At 35.2% G+C, this 19,301-nt stretch overlaps 1 protein-coding gene across 15 annotated transcripts in view; it reads right to left on the bottom strand.

The window, feature by feature from the left end:
- The window catches only part of ZBTB20 (zinc finger and BTB domain containing 20), a 531,250-nt gene that overhangs the window by 495,251 nt on the left and 16,698 nt on the right, over positions 1 to 19,301 (bottom strand). Inside the window, exon 1 of one of the 15 annotated variants that reach the window (XM_087894798.1) lies at positions 788 to 1,215. The exons of 9 other annotated variants lie outside the window; for them this stretch is intronic. The gene's annotated coding sequence lies outside the window, so the exon portion shown is untranslated. Of the gene's footprint in view, positions 1 to 787; positions 1,216 to 19,301 lie in introns of those variants that run through there. 5 more of the 15 variants (XM_087894808.1, XM_087894802.1, XM_087894815.1 and 2 more) reach the window with 5 other exon arrangements.

The following is a 19,301-nucleotide window of genomic DNA, read 5'->3' as shown; positions in this document are numbered from 1 at the left end:
CACATTCTCTTTAATATCATAAATAAGCAAAATGAAGGACCTTTTTTCTATATAACAAATTGAAAGTAATGCCTTTTTAAACATAACATCAGAGAAAAATCCATTTGCATTCAGTCCCAAAATATTAATTTTATTTTATTTCTTTCAAAAACCTTTCTGAATAGTAAAGCCTACATACCAGGTTGAAATGTGTTTTTATATATAGTAAATATGGACTTTAAACTTACATACACCAAACAAAGAGCAGTCACTGTAATCTCTGGTTGCCGGCATTACAGTAAAACTCATTTACAAATACTAACACACACACACAAAAACCCTTCCAAAAACATGCAACAGTAAACAAGGAGTATATGATATATGGACAGACAGATGGAACTGCATAAACAGAAAGGGGGGGAAGCAGAAACCCACTAACATACGGAGAAGGTTGTTTTAAAGGAGTGAAAGATAATGATTTACTTGGAACTAGTGTTGGAAAAACAAACATATTTGTTTCCTTCACTGATTTAAAATAAAAAGTAATTAAAGTGAATTATAAAAAAAGCACATCTTTGAATAAGTGAGAAAGGGGCATGCATTTATGGAGAAGCAGGCCTATATATGTTCTAAAATCTAAGCCCATTAACAGGTCTCGCAAACTTACATCACTAAAATATAAACAAAAAAGCAACACGAGATGAGCTAACAGAGGAGTATCAAGAAGAAAGGGGTGTTGAGGGGGAGGAAGGAAATTTCTCTGTCTTTTTCTTTCTTTTCATTTTTTTATAAAAGTTGGCTGGCCTACCTTGCTCCCCAGTCCTCAGTCTGTCTCCTCATAGTCGCTGTCTCCCTGGAAGTGCAGTGTGAATGGTAATGACTGCCTGTCTCCCTAATGAGTCCATTTTCCTGCTCTTGATGTTGTGTATATACACACACTGCAACCTACCTTACAAACCACAGAGACGGGAAAGGGAGAGGGAGAGAGAGAGGGAGGGAGGGAGAGAGAGAAAAAGAGCAAGCGAGAGTGTGAGAGACAGAGAGTGAAAAAAAAAAGACAGAGAGAGAGAGAAAGAAAGAGAGAGAGAGAGAGAGAGAGAGAGACAAAGCCCTCCTACCAGACAGCAGACAAGCCTCCTTCCCTATCCAGCAAAATACAACTCGGCTAATGCAGCAACAGGTTCAGCGCTGCCAGACTGAGACTGTGTAACAGAAAGGATATATATAGTGGAGATCAAGATTGCTGGCAAACATATCGTTTAATGTCAGCTGGCCCCACCTTCCTTATTTATGTTACAGGATGTTGGAATGCATTGTTCCAGGCAGTCCATGTAATTACCATAGATGCATTTTTTGTGCATATTAGTAGGAAGGACTGAACTGCATCAGCCACTCTGCTTTGTAACCTGATAGCTTTAACACATGCATGGAAGGTGTAAACATATCTCTTTTGATAGGCAAACTACACAAAGCTCACAGACGCTGAGCATGAGATCTTTTAAGAAAGGAACTACTGAAGACAGATTTCCCAAGACAATAGTGAAGCATGGAAAAATGATCTTATTTGAGATGAAAGCTCTAAAAGATGCTGTCAGTGCAAATTAAAAAAGGCCATTATCCCAGCATTTCTTTCCACCCAAATTATAATATATATATCTTATGTTTGTGCATGTGTAATACTATATATAATAATGTGTATAATCACAGCCTCTACTTCTAACCAAAGAGGTGAAAACTTATTACAGTTTGTAGGGCAGGACATAGTATAAAAAGGCAGAAATAAACACCATTGTAAGCCCTAGGATCATGTGGTGATGTGCAAATACAAAAATCAATACATATTTTTCCCCAATCACAAGCTATTGCGGAACCCTTAGAGAATTCTACAGAACTGTAAAATTCCAAATAAGCCCAACTGAGAAAAGCTGGTCTGACAATGATCAGTCACTCTACAGCAATGTCAAATAGAGAAACACACTCAGGTATGTGTGTGTACACACACACACCTGAGTGTGTTTCTCTATTTGACGTTGTCAGATCAGCATATATATATATATATGCATTATATGTGTATCTCTTGATGAGATTCCCTCGAAGGTTCATTCATCTGCTCACAGACAGGCACAAGAAGTGAAGATGAGTCTCGTAAAGTCTTAACTACTGATCATGATACAGAAGCTGGGAGAAGTCCAACAACATACAAAGAACATACAACCCATATCTATAAGTTTATTAACTTCCACATAAATACATTTTTAAAAACTCAATAAACTTTTCTCTCCCAAATCATTGCTACCTATGCCTGTTCACTACTGTTAGAAAAATGAGAGCCATATTATAATAATTTTGCGGCATTTTTTACTTTATTTCAGATAAGAAATAGGCAACTATTTGTAATGTCATGCACAATATATTAAACTGTATATCAGGAATATAGTTCAGAATATTAAGCATGCCATATCTGAACTACAAAAATCCAGATGACTACTATGAGTTAAGGTTTTCTGAATTTCTTTGCTATCTTCTAGTCATCATCCAGATTTTTTGCAGTTCATAACAGATAAGCCTAATATACCTGCATGTATCATAGAATAACCACGACAGAATTCAGTATCACAAAAAAAATACAAGTTCAATATACAAGTTCAAAAAGAAAGTAGATACAGTTCCAAGATGTTCCAATTTTACGACAATCATTAACAAACTATCTTAGAAATGAGTGAATGTGAACAAACGCTATAGCTTTGGGGGAAAAAACCTCTTCCTTACTAAATCAGACAATGGGTTATGTGCCGTAGGAAAAAAGTTCACATTGATACCATCAAGACAGAGGAACACAGTTTGATACTTTTCAGCAAAGTTAATGATATATTTCATCCGACGATATGGGGGTGAGGTATCAGCAATACGCTGATGATACCCAGCGTCAATTCAGTGATGCGGTGGATGTGATGTGCCGGTGCCTGGAGGCTGTGAGGGTCTGGATGGGAGTCAACAGGCTCAGACTTAACCCAGACAAGACCAAGTGGCTGTGGGTATTGCCTCCTAAAGACTATGTTGATTGTCCATCCTTGGTTCTGGGGAGGGGAGAAATTGTCCCCCTCAGAAAGGGTTTGCAATTTGGGTGTCCTCCTAGACTCACAGCTAAGATTAGAGCAACATCTGACAGCTGTGGCTAGGGGGACCTTGCACAGGTTCACCTGGTGCACCAATTGCGACCCTACTTGGATCGGGAGGCTCTCCTCACGGTCACTCATGCCCTTGTCACCTCACGGTTAGATTATTGCAATGTGTTCTACATGGGGCTACCCTTGAAAAGTTTTCGGAGACTACAGTTGGTCCAGAACACAACCGAGCGAGCTGTCGTGGGTGCACCTAGGTTACACCAATTCTCCGTGAGCTGCACTGGCTCCCTATTGGTCTCCGGTCACAATTCAAGGTGTTGATTATTACCTCTAAAGCCCTACATGGCTCAGGGCCAGGGTATCTTCGAGACCGCCTTCTACCGCATAACACCCAACGACCGGTAAGATCCCACAGAGTTGATCTCCTCCGGGTCCCGTCAGCTAAACAATGCTGGCTGGTGGGAAGGGCCTTCTCTGAAGGCCAATAGGGTCGGGATGGTCCGGATTTCAGAAGGTAAGGCCCGCAGGGGAGGGCCTTCTCTGTGGCTGCCCCAGCTCTCTGGAACCAGTTACCTCCTGAGGTCGGGACCATCCCAACCCTATTGGCCTTCCGAAAAGCAGTGAAGACCTGGCTTTTCTGGTAGGCCTGGGGTCGTTGATCTCGCTCTTGCGTTCCTGCGAGATCCAGCCATAAATGGTGTGAATTAGTTTTAATGTTTTTAATGCTTTTAATTTTTAAATGTTTTTTATAATGATTTTAAATGCATTGTGAGCCGCCCTGAGTCTTCAGAGAGGTGCGGCATACAAATTGAATTAATAAATTAATTAATTAATAAATATCTGCCAAACTCAATCTTCAAATTGTATTTTTACATTGTCCCTTTGAGGTAGGAAATAACCCATCTTCTCATACTTAGATAAGTACAGTGTAATTTTTTATAAATAATAATAAAAAATTTATTAAAGTTTACAAATACAAAGATAAAAATTTAGTACAAAGTATGAAAAAAGTAGAAAAAAGAAAAGAGATAGAAAAAAGAAAATAAGAAAAAAGAAAATAAGAAATAAATATATATGTAAAAGATGGCTCATTCTCTAGACAAGCATAAATATTTTCAGTAACTCAATACATTCTGTAATAGTTCAATAAAAAGTTCATTTTTCTATAACTATATATATATATATATGCATACTTTAGTCAAATAAATCCAACGTATCACTTTGTCTAAGAAATAAAACAAAAGAAATATCTTCCCATTTATAAACAGATCTTTAAAAGCTTGTCATAGTCCTAATCAAATTCCATTAGTAGCTACCAGAAACCTTTATTTTAAGGTTTACATTTATTTTAAACCTAGTCAAATAAATTTACTTTATATTTCTTCTGTTTACTTTTAAAAAGCTTGATCTTTAATTCCATCAAATAATGTTCCACAAGTTGAGATGTTCCATAATCTCTTTGTTTCTTTTCAGAAAGAACTTTAGTAGTTTAATGTATCCCATTTGTACATCCAAGATAAGAAGGCTTTCCAAATCATTCATCCTATATATTATTTGTATGTTCTCTTTAGTTATCAGCCAGTTTCAAATGTAAATCCATTGTAGCATCTTTTTCTATATCACTCTTGTAGTCTGACATTTTTAAATCCATTTTCAAATCCACAATATCTTTTTCTGTATCACTCTTGTAGTCTAGGATTTTTTAAAAATCCATTTTCAAATCCATTCAAATCGACCTTAGTCTCAGTAAAATCTGTTCTTTTATATTGTCTGTTAAATTAGTTTTTATAGTATTAGGCAATCGTGTAAGTAATTTCTGAATACATTACTTCAAACAATATTAATTTCTTCTATAGTCAAATAGCACTGTTCCTTTTCAATGGGTCTCTTCCCCTTTAATTAGTGCTGTCTGGTCAACTTCAAAGTCTCTTCTTATCATGTTTATTTTCCAATCAACAAAACTTTCCCATAGGAGAATTTCTTAAATTTCAAGGTCTTCATATATTCTTTTATAAAATTTTAAACATCCCTCAGGACAGATTCTTTCAAGTCCATCTAGCCCTTTAACTTAATCTTTAACTTTCCAAAATCAACATTCTTGTTCACCTTTTCCTGTTTTTCAACAATCAAAGTTATTCTTTGTAATACTTAAACTTGCATAAAACATATTTCATCCAGAGTAGAATGACATTTTCCCGGTACGATAAAACATGCCTTTGAGAAAGTTCTTGACATTCATAAAATAAATAGTAAGCATGAAGAAGCTAATGAACTAAATAAGCTTCTTGGATGAGAAGTGAAATGTTTTCAAGGAAAAAAACCAAAAACCTCCGGTTGCCATTTTGAACAACGCCTTTGGGATAAATAATAAGCAATTTTCTAAAGTAGTTAAGAGACGAAGTGACCAAATCCAGTGTCAGTTGGAGGGTACCGGTCAATGGCTTAGATTCAATTATTTTCTCTCAGCTCCCAGAGTTCTTAAACCTGCTGGTTATCACTATTTTATTATCCCTTTGTGTGCAAACTCTTTATGGAGCATACCTGTGGGCAATCCTAGCCCCCTCCTTGTCCTGGAAAAAGTTCGGAGGATCTGATCTATTCATTGGTTCCTTATATTACCATGACCATTGATTCCACTCCCACAAAACCTATCTTTAATCCGCCACTGCTTTCTCAGATGTCCAACAAGGGCAAAATAGGTAAATTTACCTTCAAGTTGCACTTCTGGGATTTTTTTTATTTTAAAAAGTCTCAGTTTAGTCTACAACTCTAATATTCCCCGGATATTTCACATCCAAACACCAACCAAGGTTAATCTTCCTTGTTTCTGAGCTGAAAAGGTCAACCAGGTGCTGCCATCTGCTGTCTAACATTTCAGGTAAACCGGATAGAAGATCCAACTAGATGAACTAATTCTACTTTATTGTAAGACTACCTTAACAGATTGTTGCAAGTCTGAAAGTACAAACTTCCCATTACCTCTCTTAACTGCTTGATCCATTAGGGTGGGTTCGTCCTAAGTTTCTTTTTCTGACTGTTAAACCAATGGGGACTCCTGCCTCTTGTCTCATTGTTTCCTAGGCATCATATCTTCCCTTATTCCCTAAGGTCATCCACATATTCCATTTGCTTAGGCATTACAATAATATGCAAACACATATATACCAGCAGTCCTATTTCCTTTGCTATGTTTTAATAATTTAAGTAATTGATTTATACATTTTCTATTTCATCAACTTTGAAGAACTTCAGCAACTTACCAGTGACATAGTAACATTTCACGTTCCCTGCCTTAGAAATGCAAATTGTTATGTCTTAAGATTTCAAATCTCTTCCCAGATATCCATTCTGCTGTAGCAATAGAAAGGAAGAGGGAAAAAATGGGTCTTCCCACCTCTCTCAATTCTGGCACACAGTCAAGCACCAGGAACACTGGGAAATATCTTTTTTCCCAGGTCTGATAGAGCAATAATACAAGGAAAGGGTATTTTTGTTTACAGCCATAACAGCAGCCAGCCAAATAAGCAGGATGGTCAGAAGTAAGAGAGTGTGCAATCTCCATCCAGATGGCCTGGATTAAAATGAAACTTTATTATTAAAATCAAAATCCCACAATATTAAGTGTAAGGCATACATAAAGCAAAGATAATACTTGAACAGTAATTATACTTAGACAACCTGTAACTGAATTCTCAAATTTTACAGTACTATTACCATGTGCCTTCTGTTATTTCTTGTTGTGTTTTGCTTATTGCTGTACAGACTGTGGCTGCACTATATATAATGCCTAGAGCAAAAGGGCAACGTAATAATCATGTTTGGCCAGGAAAATTTGACAAAAATTAATTTACTCTGATTGTCCCTATAAGCGTAAAATAAGTCTTGGACAGCTCTTCTGACTACATATGATCTGTATGAACATGTTCATGTCTTATATAGAATCTTATTAAATTTGTTTTCTTGCAAGGCCAGTGCAATAAAGACCCAAGAGATAAATTGCACCTAGGTAACTATAAGGTATTAAGAGAGTCAATCAGCTTCACACCAATATTCAGTCTCCAAAATTTATAGTCGTTAGACCTTTGCATCATTTGTAATTCTGTGACCATAACTTGTTTAGAATCCCTCTAGCTTGATTTTATTTCATGGTTACAATATCTTCATGAAAACCATATGACGACAATTTGTTCAATGAGGCTTCTTTCCAGTCAGACTGATACTTGTCATGGATTGTTAAAGCAACAAAGCCTACTGGGCAAAAGTTGAATTTTAGCCAGAAATGGAAAATTTCCTGACAAGCACAAGCCTGCACTGTATTTTGCTTTTCTGGTTGCAAACTGCATTCAGCAAACGTTTTGGGATCTGGAACACATCTCAAAATTGTTGACTGAACTGCTCCGGCAAAATGTAGCTGGAATATGGGCCAACTGAACTCCAAAAAGGAGTGATGCCAAAGGCACAGTCACAAATGATTTTATACAATGGAAGCAAACTCTCTTTTGATTTTTTTTTTAAAAAGTCATCACTTCTTTGAACTATCAGCACTATGGATTCAATCTGAGCCTTTCTCTTGCCTGAGGCGCAAATAACTATGTATAGGTAGTTAGAACCTCCCGCTGATATTATTATTCTTTGTTATTTGCCATTTGCTTATTCTACATCTCTTGGCAAATCCTGTAATCACTGTTTCTTAGTAAATAATCTGGTGGTGATTATCAGAGCAATATTAGGACAGGTCCCTTCATATTCTCCTAAAACAAAATTGAGGTTGGGATAAAACCACCGCATGAGCATATCGCAAGTTACACTTACTAACAAGCTTGGATGTATGAAGATCTAATTTGAGCTAATGCCTGATTGAGCTGATGCTTGACTCTGTTGAGCTATGACACAGATTTTAAAGGGGTATAATATAAATCCCAATTTAGCTGCTTTCTCTATAGGAATAGAGTTTAAAAACTATCCCTGTGGAATTCATCTTACATGCATGCTTGTCTTTTTACACCATGTATAAATGTGATAAGTATAAATTCATTCATTCATTCATTCATTCATTCATTCATTCATTTATTTATTTATATTCTGACTTTATTATTTTTCATAAATAACTCAAGGTGGCCAACATATCCAACACACCTTCCTCCTCCTATTTTCCCCACAACTGAGAGTGAGTGACTGGTCCAATGCTACCCAGCTGGCTTTCATGGCTGCCGCTGGATTTCTTTGCAGATGGAAGTAAAAGTATATGTGAAGTCAGCAAAGCTTCATTGACAGATATGCAGGGTTTTGTCCACCATATCCAATACCAGTTCTTCTTGATTACAGACAACTCCCAATTTCTGATCTTGGAAAAAAAGTTTAATTTTTAAAACTCAATTCTAAACTGGAGAAATTTGCCCCATTGCTGAAATTTGAAGTATATTGATAGACAAACACTCTGGCCAGAGAGATATACAGTATCAGAAATATGTTCCAATCATATGTACCAGTATATATCACTAGCCTTGGTGCAGCCAATCTACTGACTAACTTAAATTCTGGACTACTGCTTAAGTACAATCTTTTCCTTGTAAAGGAAGACAAAAGCTGGCTCTTTCTTCTTTTCTTTTCCCCATTAGTTCTCCCAAGGAATTGCTAAAAGCTGAAGTCATTTCGTTTTCTCTTAATGAATTCGAAAATAATCCACCAGCCCAAGAGAAAGAAATAACAGGCCAGAGAAAGTGGGGAATGAAGCTTATTTCTTCAGCAACAACTGAGGAAATGATTCACGGGACTGCTCACCTCACTGTGTTCTTTGGAAGGTCAAGACAGGCAGCTCTGGAATAAATTCCATACATTCTTGCATTTAGAGTCTAATATGTGAATCAGCTCCAAATCAACATTTTTCACACAGTTCTCACAATTTTAACTAAATCATGCCCATACTTGTTCCTCATACTTGTAGCCAATCATGCTATGGAACTGACAAAGTTACCAGTATCTTTAAATAAGGTTCAGATGAAATACAAATAATTGTGTTTGTATGTGTGTATGTGTGCGTTGTGTATATTGAGTTGTTTAGGAATTTTTGGATGCAATCCTGCCTCCCTTATAACTAAAGATTGCAGAACATTTCTTCATGTTATCTTCAGCATGTCTTTTACATCTAAGATAAGCTATAAGTTACTTTCTTGATATATGTACATTTTAATTGTTTTTAACAGTTTTAATGTTCAACAGTCTATTTTTTACTTTAGTTTTATCCAGAGTTTAACAGAAAAATAATTTTAGACACTACTAAGTTAGTATAACCCATCTTGAAATATTATAGAAATAAGAAAATGCTGTAGTGTCATTGAAAAGATGATTTTAATGAATTCAAAAACTTTCATTTTAAATCTGATCAATTCTTTAATCTGATTGTGTATTTAAATAGCATCTAACTTGTTTTCTTGCACTAAATAATTATCAACTCCTCAAGTACATATTAGTAATTTTAATAGCCAAACAGGCTAAGATAATTAGCTCGGTATGCTCCCCAAACCTCTACCTCAAAGTATAAAATATTATTGTTAATAGAAAGAATCACCTTGGAGTGTAGTGCAGATTGAAAAGGTATCTTAGGAGTCCTTTTCCACATAAAAGTATATTGAACCTTTCATTCAAGTCTCATAGCATTTACTAATTTAGACTGTTTCAAGTTAACAGCATTCCTAAGCATGGCAACAAACTGGTGTAACCAAGTAGTTTTGTTTTTGTGCTAATAGTTAGATGTTCATTAAAAAAAACAAGGAAAACCAATAAGGCTGTTATAGTGCATTTATTTGAACATTTTCTTCCAAACTACCTAAACTTAAAATGATTGTAAATGGTACAAACATACTAGGAGAATAGCTACTAACATACATTCTATTTACTTTGGACTCTGTACTACAGTCTTAAGGTCTGCAACTTCCCTTTAGGTTAAATTGATGTTATATTTATCCCAAAATTGCAAACTTCGAATGCATGAAAAGTCATTAAAATGTAAGGAGAAAGTCTTGCCAACCTGCATGTTTTTTTAATAACTTATATAAAGTACTTACATCAAATATCAATCTAAGGTTGAGCTACAGCATTTTCTGTGAAGATGCATACCATCCTGTCTGCATTATATCATCTTAAGTTCCATGCACATAAAGTTGGGATATAAATAGGAATTGGATTTACTTTAATGTAAAACTATTTGGCCCTAACTTACTGTGAAATTTTATTTACATGCAAGCATTTTATATAATATTTTAATACCAGCCTAAAATAAATGCATTAAATTAAAATGACTAGTTGACAGAAGAGAAAAAAGCATATTAAGAGACTCAACATCCAAAAAGAATTTCACCAACTTTATAGAAAATGGTAGTTTAAATCAAAATTCTATACACTATTTTTCTGGTTCGGAAATATTAAAGCTAGTCCTGACAGGTAGAAAGAGCCAAGTGCTAATCAAGTAAGCTTGGTTTTTTTTCCCCTTATTGATTCTATAGTTTCAGGACACAAGGCAAAGAGTTAGATTTGACCTACAAAAGCTTTACAAGTCTTGGAACAATGAAACTTCAAGAGAGATTTGAATGTTACTCTACTTCACCAATATAAATTTTGCCACAGAAGCCTTCAGTTATTTCCAAATCCATCTTAATCCAAATCTGTTTTGGTATGCTTGATAACACTTTGTTTCAAGCAGTTTTATTTACTATGTATAGATATTTTTTATCTTGATAAATATTTTAATGCTCTAAGAATTTGCACAAATTCTTTATTAACTTGATGCCTTTTCAGGGGGGAAAAGGCTGTAACTGATCTTGACCCTACTTGTCATTTTCCCACCAACTAATGTAAAGCAGATGACAATTAGAAATGGGGCAGTGACACTCTGTCTTTGAAACTCTTCAAAGAGATATACTAAATTTTATTTGTTTCAATATAAATATACACCAACCTCATTTGAATGGTTTTATTTATATTTCAGAGGTTAATTTTAATTATTGATTCTATCTTACCCGACCCTTGTAGGTTTTTTTACTGATAATTTGTTGTACAGGCAGTCCTTGACTTACGTCTTCAATTGAAGCCAATTTCTGTTGCTACATGAGACATTTGCTAAAGGAATTTTGCCCCATTTTATGACTTTTCTTCCCATAATTATTACGTGAATCACTCCAGTTAAGTTATTAACATGGTTGTTAAATGAATCTGGTTTCCCCACTGACTTTGCTTGTCAGGTCACAAAAGGCAGTTACATGATCCTGGGACACTGTTGTAAGTCGAAGACTACCTGCATTTTATGTAAGCCACTCTGAGAATTGCCTTTTAATAAAAGGAAGAACTTAACCTGCTGTTGGATGGATAAAGAAAACCTGCTTTCTTGTGGGTAATGTACTGAAGTTTCACAGCCACAACTGAAAAGATCTGTGTTTTTCATCTTGCAATACAGTTCTTACGTAAGATCCACTAGAAAGTGGTTCATAAGGAAAATAATTCCTGATCCCCAAGTCCAGTAACAAAATTAACTTTTAAAAACATTTTTAAAAGGCCAACTGGACTACGGACAGTTTGATCTTCCAGGGATGTTGTCCCAATTGGAAAGTACCACTATAGAAAAGGTTATTTTTGGGGGCCCCACCAGAGGGTTATCCTTATCAGCTGGAACCCAGAACATTCGTGTTCTGCCAGACCTAATAGGACAGGTTGACATAATCCAGAAAAGGTGATTCCTCAAATATCATGGATCCCATACCACAAATGGCTTTATAGGTTACAACCAGCACCCTGAATTGAACCTGGAAGCAAACTAGCAATCAATACAGTTTGCAGAGCAGAGGTTTGACATACACTAATCAAAAAGCGCACAATTGTCTGTACTACCACATTTTGTACCATCTGGATGCTTTTTCAATCAAAGGCAAACAGATGTAGATGCTTTTTTCAAAGTGCAGATACATGTAGTTACATTTGGGATGTAACTAAAGTATGAGTGACTATGAAGCAGGGACTCATAAACCAGGAAAGGGCACAACTAATGCACAATGGTACATTGTACATAGGTTTCCCTGGTTACACCAAACAGGAGTTATGAATCTAAGACGATTTCCAGATTGTGCACTGACTATGTTGGGAAAAGTACAGCCCAGTCCAAAACTAAAGATAGAAAATCTCCACAACAAGGGGACCTTAAAAGAGCTACGGTGACACAATAGTTAGAATGCAGTACTGCAGGACTAATCACTGCTCACTTCAGGAGTTCGATTCTGAGCAGCTCAATGTTGACTCAGCCTTCCATCCTTCCAAGGTCAGTAAAATGAGGCCCAAATTGTTGGGGGCAATAGGCTGACTCTCTAAACTGCTTAGAGAGGGCTGTAAAGCACTGTGAAGCAGTATATAAGTATAAATGCTATCACTATTAATACCTAAAGCCACTCAAACTTTATAGGTTTGACCTAACACCTGTTGTTCTCTAACCAAACTCCTTCACATATAGACAGATCTGTTACTGCATAATTTAGGCAGCCAGGGATGGCAATATAAAGCTGAATGCCATTGGATAACATCACACAGAATCTTCATGTAGATATTAAATAGGAAAGAGAAGTGAATCCCAGAAAGCAGAGACTGTGGGCTTGATTTCTCCTTCCCAATCAATACCAACTGGAACCAACCACAGAGAAAGGAATAGCCAGCACAATACAGTACTATCCACTCCCAGTTCCCAAAGCTGATCCAGAAGAATACCATGACTAATGGTATCAAAAGCTACTGAGAGGTCAGGAACAAAGATGGATGCACCATCCATAAGCGCAATCACTGCTGTTTCAGTCCCTTATCCAAGGTGAATCCTGACTGAAAATGGTCCAGATAATCACCATCTTTCCCAAAAAGGAAAGGCTGAAAATTGGGTCAAAATAGTATAGCATTGTAGGGTACAGAACAGTTACAATGAGTGATATATTGCAACTGCGGCATACATAAACAAAAATATGCTTGTTACTAGAAATATATGACAACTGGGAACATACAGAGTTTCACATGAAATAATTATGACTTAAAAACAAATACCAAATAGTAGAGACATCTCAGGGAGTTGCGGCATTAAAGGGAAGTCAAAATTTGGCACACATTTTAACCAATCTGCTGTGATTATGGAACATCTGAAAGTGGAGTATTTTGGCTGTTAGCAAATATTTGCTGTCGGCAAAATCCAGAATCTGAAGTTTATCCAAACTCCAATAATGGACACCAGACCAGACCAGACTATGGTAATATTTTTGGGAAAAAACAATTTTATCTATTTTTCAGGATACTAAATTATATGAAGAGCCTCCACAGAGAGAAAATCCTTCCTGCTGCCAAACTTATTCCTTAACACCTGAGAGGTTGAGAAGATCTATGTAATCTTAGAAGTAGGCTAAACAGGCAACTTTGTGTAATATAGCAGCTATGAATAGGTTTTCAATGCAACCTGCTAGTTATAAGTGTCCGTAAAGTTGCAGTCAGATGGCAGATCAGGCAGAGAGAACCCCTAATCCTCAAATAATGATGAACTATAACTGGCATCCCTGTCCATTGACCAATTCTGGCAGAGGTTGTTGGATATTGTCCCAGAAAGTGTGTGTTCCTGTCAATCTTGGTAAAAAAAGATAAAGTCAGTCTGAAGTTCTGCCACATAAAAGTTTTATATACTTGTTGGCAGACAAAAACAATTTGCACAATACCTAGACATAAAACTCACTGTCTATAAAATTATCAATGCCACATACCATGTATGGAATCAGTCATGACAAGTAGTTTCCAAGAATTATGTATCCTCTCATAAAGGGGGGCGGGCACTTTAAAAAAAATCTATCTGATCCCAGCTTTTCTTTAGCTTGGCTGCATCTCACCATCCCGTTTCCAGAGTGACAGCCTTAACTATTCAGTTGTCTCTAGTGGTATCCTGCAGTGCATGTGCAAGTTCATTCAAATGTGATGAGAAAGATACCAATTAAACAAGCACAAGAGCCCTGCAGTTTGCCAGTCTGATTCAAATTAGATACCTGTATGAACAGATTAAAATTGGGGTTTCTATCCCCAATAAATAAAAAGAGGACAGTATATTTGATTTCTAACAGCAGGGCCCCACAAAAGTGTAAAAGTATAATGCAAATGTAAAATATCCAAATGGAATGTCTAGTTAAGGCAAAATGAGAATTAAAGCAGAGAAATAAAATGTACATGACACATTTCACAACAAATCCTATTTAAAATAAGTAGCATTTCACTTATTTCAGAAGAACATTCTTATCTTTCTAAATACTTCAAAATTTAAGCAAGAGGAATATTTTTTTAAAGAATCTGACATCAATATAAAATCTTCTGACATACAGGTTTAGAGAACAGAAACCAGTTAAGCTGAATTAGGAATATAAAGAAGTCGTCCAACTCACCTCTATGACAAAACAAAATCTTTTTGTGAATATTTAATTTGGATTTAGAAATAAGATATGATTTAACACATTTATCAAGATATAAGTTAATTCCATTTTGAATATAATTAACAACACATTAATATCTTTAAATCAGTTTGGAGACCTTAATCTTATTTTAAAAATGTAAGAAACACATCCAACATTTTTTTAAAAACCTGGGACTCTTGATATGGCCAAAAGGAAACCCCAGCTCTTAATTATGTCATTAAAAAAATGTAATAACAATAAAATTTGAATATTGATACTCATAATTTTGGGACACTGTTTCTGTCCTTTCAAAGGTTTTAATGACAAGAATTGATTGATTGACTGATCAAGGGTAATAATCCCATTCTCAACCCAAACTCTCTCCCAAAACATTTTTAAAATGGATTTATAAACTACAGTTTAGTAATTAGTTAACTGGTTTTTTAATTAACATCCATTAAAATAATTTTTTAATAATTTAATAATAATTTATTAAAATAATTTAAAAATATTTTCCAAATATTATTTATCCAAAAATGATTAATGCATTTTTCTTAATGACACATTCTGTTGCTATATTGTATTAATTTAGATAATACTTTGAGGTTCAAATATTTTTTGTGATTGCAATCAGTATAAAATAGTTCTGTGTAATTAAAGAAAAGATTGCCACAAGCATCCCGAAAAGTCAAAGTCACAAGAACTATTTATTTGTGCATTTCTATACATTGCGAAGGCAAGAACAATTTTACAAACAAAATTTACTACAGGCCAAATAAGGTTTGGGTTGAAGTCAATTTTGTATGTAAACTGGCTTCTTGCCCTCACAATGTATAGAAATGCACAACTAAATAGTTTGGTGATTTGGACTTTTTCGGGATACTTGTAGCAATCTTTTTTTCAATTCCACAGAACTATTTTATATTGATCACAATCACACTAAAAATTGTTTGTACTTCAAAGTGGGTCGCTCTTCATCCTTATCATCCAAATAAGCTAGATGAGGGAGAGAAAGCAGCATTTGCACACAATAATTGGTCCGAAGATAACTTCAATTTTTTGTAATTTACACAATTGCCTCCACAGGAAGTTGTGTTTAAAATAGGCAAGATGGAGTCATGGCATCATAACCAAAGCCCTTTAGCTCTTTCGCCCAATTAAATTACAACATTAAACATTTGATAATAGAAAGCTGGAACACCAAATTCATCAACTCCATATAAGACACAGGCAGAAATTTTAATAAATTATTGATGACTCTCCTAAGACACAGCTTTACATACAGCACAGGAGGAAGAATGTAATAATCCAGTGCTAAAACTATGCCATGATTATCTATAAACAAAAAGAAACTACAAACAAAATATAATTTAGACCCAATTTATTGTTGATTCACCACCCTTAGTAAGAAATGCTAACAGTGCTTACAGAACTGTCATGTACTGTAAAATGAGCAAAAGTTTCTCCAAGTAACATCTCCAATGTATTTGATGGAATGTATAGTCCAGCCAAAACTCAAGATGTAAGATGTGAACGTGTACACCCACACAAAAATAAGCTGTCTTGACATACAATTAAACTATGCATATATTGTAGAAAAATGTGCACGTGATACAATTAACATGTGTTTGTAAATGAACAAGTCAAGCTCTTGGAGCGTTCAACGTATTTCAGAAACATGGGGGTGGGGGTGGGGAGATGCAGTCTTAGCCAGGAGTAAAAACAAGGCTGCTAATGCTCCTCTGAAAAGCTTGATTAATTAGCGTTCATAAAGCTCTTATAGGTCTTCATGCAAACAAAAAACAAAAAACATCAGAGCAAAGCATTAACCTCAAATGCTAAAAAGGCTCCAGCTCTGCATCACAAGAGCACTGAAATACCTGTAGTTTCCATGACAGTCAATATCCCCAACATAATTTACAAATGATGGGAGCTATCCAAATAAAATAAATGTCTGCTCAGCAGAGTAAACAGAGACAGCTTTACCAGTCCCAATTTAAATGGCTAAGATGATCAATATGAGAATAGTAGTGGCCACAATGAAGCCGGTATTAATTATGAAGAGAGTTATGAAAGAAATTCATCATTATTATGGGAATCACTGGAGTAATTTAATAGACTTGGCCAGTTCTACACAACACTTAGGATATTTGGGGTCAAATATCCTGAGCCCAAAATAAACTTTAGTGTTAGCTAAACAGAGGATTGTCTAAGTTTTCAGAAATTCTAACTTTGTGTGCTAATCAACAACCTACCTTACTTTTCATAAGCAAATTGACCCATATTTATTTATTCAAAAGCTACCTGTCACCTATGTTCATTTTTAAGCTATAGCAACTTATACGTGTTCATATGCAATAAAAATAAAACTAACAAAGGATTAAAATCCAGCAATATAAAAAAAACTCTAATAAACTATGAAAAATCTGAAAGTTTGGTAAAATGAGATATGTCTAAAAATGTTTCCAGACCTGTCCTGAACCGTATCACAAGAAAAGTAGCTTTAACTTGATATCGGAATCAAGATCAGGCGCTACTATATAAAAGACAGAATTGCCTTTTGTTATTAAACATGTCACCAATGGAACTTGCTAAAGGTGCCTTGTTGAATATGAGTTTAGAAATCTGGAACAAATCAGGTAAGATATTACTCAACTATTTTTAAAAGAAATATATGCATTACTTAAAGGAATTCACGGCATAACATATTATTGCAACTATAGATTTACCTTTTTACAGTGACTTTGTTTCTAAAAAATAAAAACTCATGAATAATCAGCATCTTCTAAAAGCAAATTAATAGGAAAATACATAAACCACAAGAAACGGAGCTATTCAGAATGTCATTAATCTGGACTATCATTCTATATAGAACATCTAATTTGACTATCAATACCTTATTGGAATCTTATAAAAATAGAGTTTAAAAGTACTATAGACCAGAGTTTAAAAGTACTATAGTACTATAGTACTATAGACCAGCTGAACTGACATACTTTATGTCTAAATGTCCCAACAACTTCCTTAAAAATACCCAAGAGATTCTAAAGACAGTCATTAGATATCAGGAAATAAGACTATTTTAAAATGAAACTAAGTATGTGTTTATATCTTTAATTTCCTATTTCTTTAAATTCTTAAGTAGCATGACTTGAATGTTAATTTAAAAGTTAATTTCATAACAGGACATGGATATTTAATGCATAAAACAGATATTTTATGCATTTTTTTTCTTTTTCCATTTTTGCATATCATTTAAAAAAGAAATTAGGAGAGACCTAATGAACAACAGTGGGAAAATTTCCATGTTTCTAATAAATTTACACAAACAAATGTAGATGCAGTTCTTATTAAAATATATACATTTTCTAATACAGACGTTTACTTTTGTGCCGGATAAAAAAAAGTCTGCATAGCTGTATAATTAATGCATAATATTTTTATTCATACATTATACTGTTGGTGTCTTCATGTGGGTGTAGGAAGTGAAGAAAAGCTATGTAAATGGATGGATGTGCAACAGGAATATTAATTTGGAAGATGGTGAAAGCAGGGCTGTCTTAACAGCATTATGGGCCATGGGCAAAGCAGTGTACTGGGGCCCCTATGACAACTACTCACAGGAATAAAAATGTAATTTTAAAAATTAAACATGTATTTATTTTATTGGCACTTCCAACAAAATTGGTGTTGAAACATTAAAAACATGCTGTGCAGCAACAACTAAACATTTGAATAATAAACAAGGCTTGAAAAACACAATAATACTCAGTAAGCCATACAGTTGCTGTATTTATATGATACAAGGTACATTGAAGGGTTAAAATACACAGATTAATACGGGGCCCTTATGCTCGGGCCCACAGGCAAGTGCCCATGCGTTAAGATAGCCCTGGGTGAAAGGCCACCAACATAGGATGGCAGGAGGAAGATGATCATGCTGACAGAGGATGAACTGCTGAAATGAGCTAATGCATTTCGTTCTATTGATAATGATGGCCTAGATCTAAACTAAAAAAAAATCTGTAAGAAGGGAGATACTGCCCAACATTACTTGACAACCCCCGAATAAATGTATTTCACGTCCACAAATCACTGGCATGTTTTATTTTATGAACTTGAGGAAAAGAAGATATCATTCTGACAACATCAGAACAAGAAAATGTCTGACAAGATCATTTTGAAAAGAGCTATCCAATATAGGGCCAATCAAAGAGTCAAGTGGGAAATGTTTCAAAAGCAATAAATAAATGAGTTGAACAACAAAATCCTTCATGGGATTGTAGTTATGGCCCATGGTAATTGGAGGAGTCCTCTTCAGCAAGAAAGAAGGGCTAAACCATATCGCATAGTACCAGTGCTGTCTCTTCAGCAATTTCAAAGACAACCTTAGTAAAGTTATTGCATTCCATAAGTAATGGCAGGATTAGGATAGGAACATTAGGAACAGTGAGTTGGACAAACTCACAGTCTGGGACATATTCTTCTGTTCTTTTTCATATTTGAAGATACACACATACACACACACACACACACACACACTCAACCTCCCATCTCCCTCATATAGGGAGTAAACTACATTAAATAGTATTCTCACAATAAAACTTTAGCAATAGCACTTGGACTTATATACCATTTGATAGTGCCTTATGAAGCCTAAACAGTTTACAAAGTCAATGTAATGCCCCCAAAACAATCTGGGTCCTCATTTTACTGACCTTGGAAGGATGAAAGGCTGAGTCAACCTTGAGTC

Source organism: Pantherophis guttatus, chromosome 5, assembly GCF_059756535.1.
Source record: "Pantherophis guttatus breed Tessera chromosome 5, ASM5975653v1, whole genome shotgun sequence".
In the NCBI taxonomy this organism is placed as follows: Eukaryota; Metazoa; Chordata; class Lepidosauria; order Squamata; family Colubridae; genus Pantherophis; species Pantherophis guttatus.
The sequence above is the reverse complement of the archived record's forward strand: the minus strand, read 5'-3'. Positions and strand labels throughout refer to the sequence as shown.